This window comes from Ixodes scapularis, unplaced genomic scaffold (assembly GCF_016920785.2).
Source record: "Ixodes scapularis isolate PalLabHiFi unplaced genomic scaffold, ASM1692078v2 PGA_scaffold1__304_contigs__length_218370807, whole genome shotgun sequence".
NCBI classification, from domain to species: Eukaryota; Metazoa; Arthropoda; class Arachnida; order Ixodida; family Ixodidae; genus Ixodes; species Ixodes scapularis.
In genome coordinates, this window is record NW_024609846.1 from 145,485,989 (window position 1) to 145,497,994 (window position 12,006).

The window sequence follows — 12,006 nt, forward strand, 5'->3', positions numbered from 1 at the left end:
CTTGAAGTGAGTGTGCCAACCTACGTTGGAATTTGCAGGAATCTGCAAAGGTGCTTGGTCAAGCATGTAAGCACGCATGGATGCCAATGCTTGTTTGCGCATGTTGATGTGGTGCATGCACATTCAAATTTGGCCTTTGTTTTTTAAACACAGAGAGATGGAGCTTGTAATGAATGTGCCAGGCCATAGCGTACAAGAGCAGTACGCTTATATCTGCTGCTGGGACTGCCATTTGCAATTTTTGTCATCAAATATTTCTGAAGCAGCATAGCAGTGCTTTGCTTGGTAGGATATGGTGCATTTTGCGGTGATGTGTATTTTAATCCTCTTGCGGTGGAGCTTTTCTTTCTTCAAAAGGCGGGCACCATTGGTCGGGTTTTGATTCCAAAGGAATAGTAGAAAAATAAATCAACATCGTTCTTTTAAATTGTATATTGAGAACATGCACTGTGCTTGCAAGTGGTCAACATTGAGAACTATAGAATGGAAATATGGAGCAGGAAAGATGTTGGCTTTCTTCCACTGGGTTTGATTTTGGCACGTCCACTTCCACGACATTACGGAAGTTTCAAGCTCCAAAGCAGAGGCATTTTACAGAGATCTTCTATCGGATAGTCAGCTCTCATCCTCTTAATTCAATTCCAAGAAGCACTGGAAGTCTGAATCTGAAGAGCCAGCGCTTCGTGGTAATTACTGCTTTGGCATTGACACGCAAAGCGTCTAATTTAGTAACTATAAACAGCATCTGGAAGGCGGTGTGAACGTAACAATTATAGAGCTCCAAAGTCATAAAACAAACAGCAGCACCCCCAGGGTGTGCAGCTCTTTTGCATTTAGGCGGGAACTTTTAATCGTGCAATCGTCGCGGTATGTATAAGGCTGCGACCCTCAAAGGGTAAAAGCTATGACTAGCATGTTGGTAGATAAGGAACTTTATAATGAGTGAACATAAAGCATGCACCCACATTTAAGAGTTATACAAGACTGTTGCTCTCCAATTCAACCGAGAATGGCGGGCTGTCGCCTCTTGCAGGGTCTTTATCATTCATACAATCTAGTGGTGACTTCTACAAGATCGATGGCACCTATACTCGTTTTCACCTGAAGATGAAAGGGAGTTCTGCACATTGTTCATATGCCGTGCGAAGTAATTCTTACAAGATTTGGTGGTGGGAAAAAGAAGCGATGCTTCTGGCCTTTGAAACATGTACGTCTTCACAAGATAACATATCTAATCTCAAAAAGAACCTACATATGGACGGATCGATGGGCGATATTGGCTGTGCTCTTTGTAACGGGTGGTAGCTTGCGCCACTTAACCTGAGAACATGCTTTCCTCCCCGACTTAAATACCCATATCTCATTTTTCCACATAAAAAGGGAAATTAGCGAGGCCCTGCGAGGAAGCGGACATTTTTTACTACGGTTCTCAAGGTGAAAATGAGTATAGTGGCTAGAACTGAGAGCTGTCGTGGCACATTCGCTCACTGGCTGGCACGGGCAGGGCAAATATTTACAGAGGTTGTCAGTCTAAACTGGAAGCCATGAAAGTAGGTCCAAAAACACGTCTCGAAAGGAACCACTAGGGACTTAAAAATAAATAAAAGCGACGGGCATGAAATCCTATTAAACAAAGAAAAAAACTGAGAGTGTGAGAGAAACGAACCAGCAGTCACTCAAATAACTTGAAAACGACGTCGAGACACCACCACTCTGACCAAAACTCTACAAATATTTTCAACACTGTTTTCTTTAGATTGCAACGATAGACCGATCTCACCGAGCGTTCGGTGCATGCGTGACGCGGGAACAGGCCCACTCGTCACAGCCAACTTGTCATATGAAAACTGGTCATAGGTGAACTGGTCAAAGAGGGCATCTTGTCCTAGGTTAACCGGCAGTAGGGAAAGTGGTCGCAGTGACCTTCTCTTTCTTGGAAAGTTTGTCACAGACGTTTTTTTAGAGAGAGGGGGGGGCGCTTTACCTTGAAAAGTGGTTGCATCGAACTTGTCACAGTTTCAAAGTTGGCCTCTCCTTTTGTTTGTTTGCAGGGGGCGGTTGTGGTCAGCTTTTCGGTGTTATCTTTACTTTCGACGTCCCTGTCATTAGACCACTTTTAGAAGCTTTGCTAGGTCGGAACTTACTGCGCAGTGGCATAACAGGGCTCACCCTGTGGTATGCAGAACTCCACACCAGGATGCTAGGAAGCGGAGCAGTTAGGTTTTGCGTTTGGGGGCGTCTTCTCTGTTCTCTCTCTACTTCAAAAGCTTTTTCCTTTGAGGCGGCTCCGAATAAATAAATAAATAAATAAATATATATAAAAAAAAAAAAATATATATATATATATACATATATACAGGGTGTTTCAGAGAATGCAGGCCAAATCGCTCCTGCGAAAACTACTCATCGCAACGAAAAAAAGGCTTGTGGCGTTTTGGTCCTGGGTCTGGGGCCCATTAAGGAAACTTATTAAAGTCCAGGAAAATTAAGTTATTAATTATTTTTGTGTAATTAACTTTTTTAATATTGTGTTTATGGGCATTGTTTAAATTAGAAAATTGCTCAGCATCATCGAAAAACACTAAATCAACAAATTGCAGAACGATAGAAGGCATGCAAAGCATTTTACGGCTTTCTAAAAACCTGCCCAAAATCGACGGGTTTTTAAGTTTCGGTTTGCTATCGGAGCGCATCTCGGCCCCGGCAGCACCGCGCCACGTGGAGAGATAGTGCAACCAGCCTCTGCTGTGCAGTCATCACGCGACGCAACAGAGGCTGGTTGCACTATCTCTCCACAGGGCGCGGTGCCGCCGGGGCCGAGACGCGCTCCGAGAGCAAACCGAAACTTAAAAACCCATTGATTTTGTGCGGTTTTTCAGAAAGCCGTAAAATGCTTCGTGGCACACGAAGCATTTTATCGTTCTGCAATTAGTTGATTTAGTGTTTTTTCGATGATGCTGAGAAATTTTCTAATTTAAACCATGCCCTTAAAGGGGCAGTGCAACGATTTTATGATTAAAAGAATTTGCATCTCGTCATTTTTACGTTGTCTATCGTGTCCTGGAGTAAAGAGAAAACACCTCCTTCATTAAAAATGTTGCGATTCCGCTGCATAATGGCAAAGCAAAAGTCGAGCTTTTCCCCCCACCTGCAGCCCCAAGTGGCAGCTGAAGGAACTACGGCAAAAAGAATATGTGACCTCGCTCGGCTCTAAGCTGCAGCATAACGCTTGCTAATGTCAGCAGAGAGAGGGAGAGGAAGCGTCCTCCGAGATAGCACACGGGAACCTACACGGCACTCCGAATGACGTCACTAGGAGGGGGACCAGGTGTGACCCTGAAGGCTGGGGGGTGCCCGAAATGCCAATATTTATCTTTTTTTTACGCAACAACTAGGACACGCAGGCGAAATCGGTTTTTTGTTCTTTACTTCAGAAGTGTCAAAGGGCAACTTCCAGAAATCTTTGGCCGAAGTCCGGAAATCGTTGCACCACCCCTTTAAACACAATATTAAAAAAGTTAATTGCGCAAAAATAATCATCAACTTAATTATCCCCGACTCTACTAATTTTCCTAAATGGGCCCCTGGCCCAGGACCAAAATGCCACAAGCCCTTTTTTGTTGCAATGAGTAGTTTTCCCAGGAGCGAATTGGCCTGCGTTCTCTGAAACACCCTGTATATGTATGTATGTGTATGTATATATATATATATTGTTAGGGAGAAGACGACGAAGCTGAAAGAGGAGGTCCAAGCTGCGCGCGCTCTTCAGCTGCACAACGATCTTGTCGCTTGAACACCTCTATCCAGTTCTTATTAAATCACCTTCTTAACATCCTCACAATTGGTGGAGGTCAGTACGTTTCCCAACCTCTCGGCTGACCGCTATTCTGGAGTTACGTAGCGGGCGCACCGTTAACACCATGTCTCAAGGAGCAAGTACTTCAAACGGCCTGGCACCCCCCGGTTCCACTCCATCGCCACCGACCGTCAAGAACCGGCAACGGGACCCTCCTATTTTCTCTGGCTCTCCTGACACTGACGTTCACGACTGGATGAAAAGTTATGACCGCGCAAGTCACCACAACCGATGGGACGACAGCTTTAAGTTGGCCAATGTAGTGTTCTTTTTGAAAGACACTGCATTGCAATGGTTTGACAACCATGAGGATGAAATCAGTTCATGGGACGCCTTTACAGTCGCATTTTCGGAGGCGTTCGGAAAACCAGAACGACGCAAACAGCAAGCGAAAGACAAGCTGGCTCGCCGATTTCAAGCCACCACCGAATCTTCCACCAGCTACATTGAGGATGTCCTTCGTCTCTGCACCAGAGTGGATGCCGACATGACCGAAGAAGATCGTATCCGTCATTTGTTTAAGGGGCTGTCCCAAGACCTCTTCGCTGTTGTCGCACCCAAGTCACCCACGACAGTCCAACAACTAATCGGTGAGTGCAAAAAGTACGAAGAACTGCAGAGTGCACGGATCTCAAAAGCACCTTTCGAACGCCTTCCAGAGGTATCCGTTGCATCTGTTGCCGGTGTTGACTTGCCGGCATTGATTCGCAGCATCATTCGGGAAGAGCTGCGTTCTTTTCTTGATCACCTCCGTCCACCTTCCGAGACTACCCAAACCCACCCTCAGGCACAGAGCGTCCAGAAAGTCGTCCAGAACGAACTTCATGCTGCGCTTGCATCACTGACGCCATCGACGTCGGCATATGCTTCACCACCTCCCGCACCGCCGCTCTTCTGTACCATGCCACATGATGCGCCGCACTTCTACCCAGGCTCCCGTTTCAATCAGGCCTCCCCAGCGTCGCGAACCTACGCACCGCGCCGAAGAAGTGACATTTGGAGAACGGAAGACCATCGACCCATCTGTTTTAATTGTTGTTTACCCGGCCACGTCGCGCGCTACTGCCGCCGTCGCATGAACCCTGACGAGTATCGCCGTTTCCCTCAACCTTATCCACGTTACTCCCCCGATGACGATAGCCGTCCCGTTGACCGCCAGACCCCAGCTCCATTTTCACAGCGTGACAATCGCAGAGGCCGATCACCGTCTCCTTACCCTCGACGCCAGCGCTCCGTGTCGCCCCTCAATGTCGCCGCCGTCGCAAATACAACGTCAAACTAAAGCCCGCAGCCTGCGTTGCCACAGGAGGTCAGGCTGCACCACGAAACTGCAATATAAATCCTCCTGGAGATGGCCCAACGACTGTTGCTATTGAAATTGACGGACAAAAACTTATAGCCCTCGTAGACACCGGTGCCGCCAAATCCTGTATCTCTGACACTTTCCGACGGCGTTTGCGCAAAGTATTGACGCCAGCACCTGGACGATTTTTACGTATGGGAAATGGAGATTTAATACGTCCTCTCGGCTGTTCCACACTCTCAGTGACTCTGGGCTCCAATCGCTACGTTGTTGTCTTCACAGTCCTCTCGAACTGCGTGGCTGACGTGATACTGGGGTGGGATTTCCTGTCGTCAACCGATGCCATCATTGACTGTGGGGAACGTCAGCTGCATTTAAACACTTCTGACACAGACGAATTTGCCGGTTGTGATCCTGTTGTCCTTCGAACGACAGCCGATCTATGTATCTCACCATTGACTGCTGTCGCAGTAACACTGGAGCCTGAGTTCAGTTTCCAAGGAGATTACGGTCTTGTCGAGCCACTGCTTACCACATTCGTGCAAAAGGGCTTGCTTCTGCCTTACTGTACCGTCGCCGTAATAGCAAGCCAAATTAATCTATACGTTACAAACGCTTCTGCACAGCCGCTCATATTACCTCGAGGAGCTGGTATTGCAACCATCCGGACATCGACCATGATAGCCTCGCCGTTTTGGCTCAAGACACGTGCCATCTCTACTCGCAGCCAATTCCTCAAACCCAGTGCTCCACCAAACATACAACGCTGATGATCGACAGCTGCTTAACAACCAACCAAAGGCAAGCTCTTTCCAGTCTTCTGGACGCATATAGCGACTTATTTGACTTCAACCGCTCGGCACTCCCACAGACATCTGTGGTGCACCACCAGATTGAAACGGGAAACACAAGTCCCCTTAGGAGTCGCCCGTATCGTATTTCACCTGCGGAACGTAAAGTGATTCAAGACCATGTGACTGATATGCTGAAAAACAATGTTATACAGCCGTCATCCAGCCCTTGGTCCTCCCCCGTGGTTCTCGTTAAGAAAAAAGACGGTTCATGGCGCTTTTGTGTTGATTACCGGCGTCTAAACAGGGTAACTAAAAAAGACGTATATCCGCTCCCTCGCATCGATGACATGCTCGACGCACTTCAAGGGTCTTCGTTCTTTTCATCTGTTGACCTCCGTAGCGGCTACTGGCAAATCCCGGTTGCCAACGCGGACAAACCGAAAACCGCGTTTGTCACTCCGGACGGTCTCTTCCAATTTAATGTCATGCCTTTTGGCCTGTGCAACGCTCCCGCGACGTTTGAGCGGATGATGGACAGTGTTCTACGCGGTTTAACATGGAACATATGTCTCTGCTACCTCGACGATGTTATTGTATTCTCCTCTACCTTTGAAGATCATCTACATCGACTCCAGCAAGTTATGGACTGCTTTCGCTCCGCTAATTTGCAGTTGAACTCAAAAAAGTGTACGTTCGGGGCTCGGGAAATTCGGATTCTGGGTCACTTAGTCAGCTCGGAAGGCATCCGCCCAGACCCCACCAAAGTCCAAGCTGTCTCTGACTTTCCGAATCCCAGAACCACAAAAGACATCCGGGCTTTTCTTGGACTCTGTACATACTTCCGAAAGTTCATCCCTCGTTTCTCAGATCTCGCCGAACCCCTGAATGAACTACTTCGAAATAACACTACATTCCAATGGGGACCCTCCCAGGCCCAGGCATTCCTATCTCTTAAACGTGCACTCATTTCCGTCCCAATACTTGGCCACTTCGTACAGGGAGCTGACACGGAAATCCGAACGGATGCCAGTGGACATGGCATCGGGGCTGTTCTGGCGCAAAATGTAAATAGTCGCCCACGCGTCATAGCATACGCTAGTCGAACTCTAACGAAGTGTGAGAGAAATTACAGTATTACGGAGCGTGAATGTCTAGCGCTAATATGGGCGATATCGAAATTCAGACCATATCTTTACGGCACCCATTTTAAAATTGTTACAGACCACCACGCCCTATGCTGGCTTGCCAGCCTTAAAAATCCATCTGGCCGCCTTGGGCGTTGGTCGCTGAAAATTCAAGACTACGACTTTAGCGTTGTTTTCAAGTCAGGAAAACGTCATCTGGATGCCGATGCGCTGTCCCGATGTCCTCTCCCCACTGACATTTCACATCATGCTCCAAGCGACCACGATTCTTCCATCGCTCTGTTGGATACCGTTGACATCGCGGCTGCTCAAGCGTCCGATCAGAATATCCGGCCACTAATACAATGCTTGATGGGGATTCCTGGATCTCTCACGCGGCACACTCAACAGCGCGCTCGTCTCTTCACCCTTCGTGATGGTGTCCTCTATAGACGAAACTACGAGCCACACGGACGACCCTGGCTGCTCGTTGTTCCTCGGACCCTCCAGAAAGACATCATCCAAGCACACCACGATGACCCTACCGCTGGACATCTCGGTTTCGCAAAGACATACTTCCGCGTGCGTTCGAACTACTTCTGGAATGGCATGTATCGCACCATCAACAAGTACATTCGCACGTGTCACCAATGTCAGCTTCACAAGACTCGAACCATTCAGTCATCCGGCCCTTTGCATTCCATAACACCGCCTCATCGACCCTTCCAAACAATCGGAATCGATTTTCTCGGCCCATTTCCTTCGTCTACAAACAACAACCGGTGGATAATTGTCGCTGTAGACTATCTCACCAGATACGCCGAAACAGCCTGTGTTCCAACCGCCACAGCCCAAGAAGTGGCAACTTTCTTTCTGCACAACATTCTCCTCCGGCATGGTGCACCCCAGGTTATAATAAGCGATCGGGGCACTCCTTTTATAGCTAAGCTCCTCGATGATCTTTTGCGCCTGGCTAACACAACTCATAGATTAACCAGCGCTTATCATCCCCAAACCAATGGGCTAACAGAACGCCTTAACCGCACGTTATCAGAGATGATGTCGATGTACGTCGCGGACAATCATACAAACTGGGACGCTATTGTCCCATATGTGACCTTCGCTTATAATACCGCGCGTCAGTCAACGACAGGCTTCTCACCGTATTACTTGCTATTCGCCCGTGAACCACTTACAACTCTGGATACTATCTTACCCTCCGTCTATGAACGTCACACGTCGTATCCTTCAGAGGTCATCTGCCGCGCGGAGGATGCTCGACAACTCGCGCGTTTTCAAACGCTACGATCGCAGCAGCAACAACAGCTTCGTTACGCACAGACGCATGGCGAAGCATCCTACAACGTTGGTGACGAAGTCCTTCTCGCCACCCCACTCCGCAAGCCAGGTAAATGTGAAAAATTGCTCCAGAAATACACTGGGCCGTTTCGCATTCTCCGCCGTCTGTCTCCTACAAACTACGAAGTGGAACCAGTGGCACCACCTAGAGATCACCGCACGAAGTCACGTGACATTGTCCATGTTTCCCGCATGAAACCTTTCCACCCACCCTACGACTGAACACACCAAGGCCGGTGGACCGGCCCTTTATCCCCCCGGGGGAAGTGTTAGGGAGAAGACGACGAAGCTGAAAGAGGAGGTCCAAGCTGCGCGCGCTCTTCAGCTGCACAACGATCTTGTCGCTTGAACACCTCTATCCAGTTCTTATTAAATCACCTTCTTAACATCCTCACAATATATAGGGGCGAAATGTTAGGACCTTCAGATAGCACGACCGCGTTTCGTAAGATGGAGCTAACTAAAACCCGCATGGCGCCCATGCTTCTGTACGTACAGGGACCTATCTGTACGAAGGGCATTAATATACGCACAGCCGAGAAGACCCCGATGCTGTGTACTGGGTCTGTAGAGATAGAAAGCGTTGCAAGGCCAAAATCACCAGTTTCAGATGCCCTAAGTGGAGTTGGTCTGTAATGAGTTATTATAGACCCAATATTTTCATGTTTCAGAGTGGTTGTTATAGTCGGTCATGGAGTAATGAGTTTGCTTCCCTTGATAACACGAGCGTGCATGCCCATCCAAAGCACGGCGGAAGCTAACGTGCACGTTCTTTACTTGTCGCCGACAATACACCATCCTCAGGTACGGCCCAGCGTGCAATATTTACAGACCAGCACGTGCGTGCTCGTCGCTTCGGAAGGCGAGCAAAGCACGTGCCATACGCACAAACTCTCAAGCCGCCAACTTAATTATTATCTGTCATCAGTTATGGAAGCCGAATCGCAAATGCAAGATCGGCGAAAAAGGTAAATTGTGACAAAGTGGGCAAGTGCCCAGTTGCCCTCTGTTACGACTTTCTCGTGTACGAGATGCCGTATAACGACTTGACCTATTTGATGAAATTACCTATGACGAGTTGGCTGTGACGAGTTGGCTTGTGACGCAGCCACAACTCTAGTTCACAGGTGGCAGTGCACGAGATGACTCGTGGCGTTTCATGCTCTGCACGCACAGAGCTCCAGCCAGGTTGTCGCACGCGCAGAAATAGCAGTGAAACTGGCTGGTGAGGTAGTGGCTGCTTATTGCAACATATTTCACGAGTTGAGGGTACGGTGTCTGCTGCTGAAGGTAGATCTTGGTGAATAGAGACGTCACAAGCTAAACTTTCTGACAATACGGTCAAAAGCTGCGTAGGTTCTGATAAAACAAAAAAAAAAGACGGATCGGTTGTTAATCTGCCAACTCCTTTTCAATGAACACACATCTTGATCATGAGAAGACCTGGAGAAGAGGCCAAGGTGCACCTCACCCCCCTCACCCTTAATGCCCAGTTGTTGACACTGAATACACAGCTGGGAGAGTCCACTTTGCCCAGTATTCTTGTTTACTGAATGTGGGACCAAGATATCAATGTATCCGGTGTCAGCGTTTGTCAGCTCTCTGTCAACACTCAGATAAAATATCTGAAACAATGAAATATATCAAGAATGCCTCCTTGCCCCATTGCAACAAGGAGCCTGTAAGCTTGCACAGAAACTGACACTTGCCCTACATTCTTGGGAATGTACACAAGAGAGAAAACTTTATTTGTAACTTCCAGCTCCTCCCGGACCTGCCCATTTCTTTGCATTGACAAATGACAAAAGTGCCAAACTGGCACACTTTTTTTTTTTTTTAATTCTATCAAAGCAAAAGAAATTTCCGAAGCGTTTTAAAAATAGAAGAGAGAACGTTGGACAAACAAACCATGATGCTGAAACCTGCGGGGCGTGGCGGATTCGCACATCACGCTTTCAAAATCAGCTGGAACCCAGTGTAATCGGCGTTGGGTAGACATGGCATCATCTTATCAGCCCACAACGGGAACCTCCAGATATATATAGGTTTCTGTTTACGTGACTCGAGTTAAAGGCTCGTTTGAAGCGCGGACAACGCAGATATTCTTATACCTCCGATAATGCCGAGAAAACAAAAGATCGCAGCCAAAACTAGCGATAGTCGAAACGACGTTGTTGTAGCAGTTGTACGTGCGAACCACCAACTGCATCGGACTGAACGCGGGCACGCAATTCACGACTGCGAAAAAAAAACACCACCACCATGAACGGGCGAGTCTAAACTTGCCTATTTTGACGATTCCGACCTCCCAGACTCCAGCGATGGCTGACGAAACAACGAAGGCTGACGACTACTATAAACTCACGGTAGTGGAGACCGGAGATCCGACGTCACTGTCGTCACACATGTATCTTGTTTGCCTGGAGAGCGCGGCGGCGGAACGAACGAGATTATCGCCAGCTAATCCGAGTAACGGCAGCGCTCGCGGGAATCATTGCCGCTCGCAAACCCCGCAAGCCTGGCGTGACATGTCGGACGACCGCTGGGCTTTCGAGTAGGGACTAGAAGCGTCCAGAACGGAATTATTCGGCAAAAACGAAGCGTGAGTGTACGACAAACACACCTGTTGGTGGCGGCGGCGGGCGTGGGTGGAGTTCCGCTACCCGGGGCTGCGTGCACGCAGGCAGGTTGCGCTGGGGGTTCCAGGTTTCTTGTTCACGATGACGGCGACGGAATGCGGCCCTTGTCTTCGGAGTTAGTGGAGGCTGGAAGTGCGGCAGGCATTGCTGATCGCCCTACGACGGTGTTGTTGAGAGAGCCGGCGGTAGCTCACAAACCGGAACCTTGGATGGGCTGCAGAAACGGTAGCTGGGTCGGCCGAGGATGGACGCATGCCGCTCAAGACCTCACGCGATTGGAGTTGGCAGTGTGCGCGCTAATTTGGAGACGGGATTCCTGTTCCCTGACTGGGCCCCGGTGTCGACATTTACGAGTAGGGGTGGGAAAAGGGACGACGAAATTATGTGCACCCCCAAAATCAGGGCGCAATATCGGCGATATCGGCACCCAAGTTTCGCGCAGCAGCCGCCAGATGGTGAAAGCGACGCAAAGACGCAAACGCTTTGGGATGGTAAAAGCTTGGTGGTGCAAGCGCAAGCCTCCGATGCCCGATCAGAGCGACGGATCAAAGAATGGATAGATTGCTCTGAGATGCTCTGCTAATGGCCAGGCCAACGAGGTAGGGCCAGGCACTGCCAGAGCCGTGGGCAGTGGGCACTGCTAATGGCCAGCTAGTGGCTGTACTCTATTGTATAATAAGCGGTAGCTTGCGCCACCTAGCCTGAAAACTGGGAAAGTAGCATTCCTCGGTCATGGCCTCCGCGCCAACGCTTCTCCGGCCGTCCCGTTCGTGCGGAGAGGGAGTAATCGAAAAAAGAGAAGGAGGCGGCGTCTCTCCGCGGGGAGGCGCTCCCAACCCAGTCATCGACAGCATGGCGCGAGGCAGAAGAGTTCAAGAAATAAGTCCCGTTACGTTGAGTTACTGCATCTTATACTTACACGTTTTTGTGT

At 49.0% G+C, this 12,006-nt stretch overlaps 1 protein-coding gene across 2 annotated transcripts in view; it reads right to left on the bottom strand.

The window, feature by feature from the left end:
- Positions 1-11,648, bottom strand: part of LOC8051337 (RING finger and transmembrane domain-containing protein 2) — a 47,426-nt gene extending 35,778 nt beyond the window's left edge. Inside the window, exon 1 of one of the 2 annotated variants that reach the window (XM_029984223.4) lies at positions 11,060-11,648. The gene's annotated coding sequence lies outside the window, so the exon portion shown is untranslated. Of the gene's footprint in view, positions 1-10,722 lie in introns of both variants that reach the window. The other variant, XM_040500806.2, reaches the window with a different exon arrangement.
- Positions 11,649-12,006: the final 358 nt, after the last annotated feature.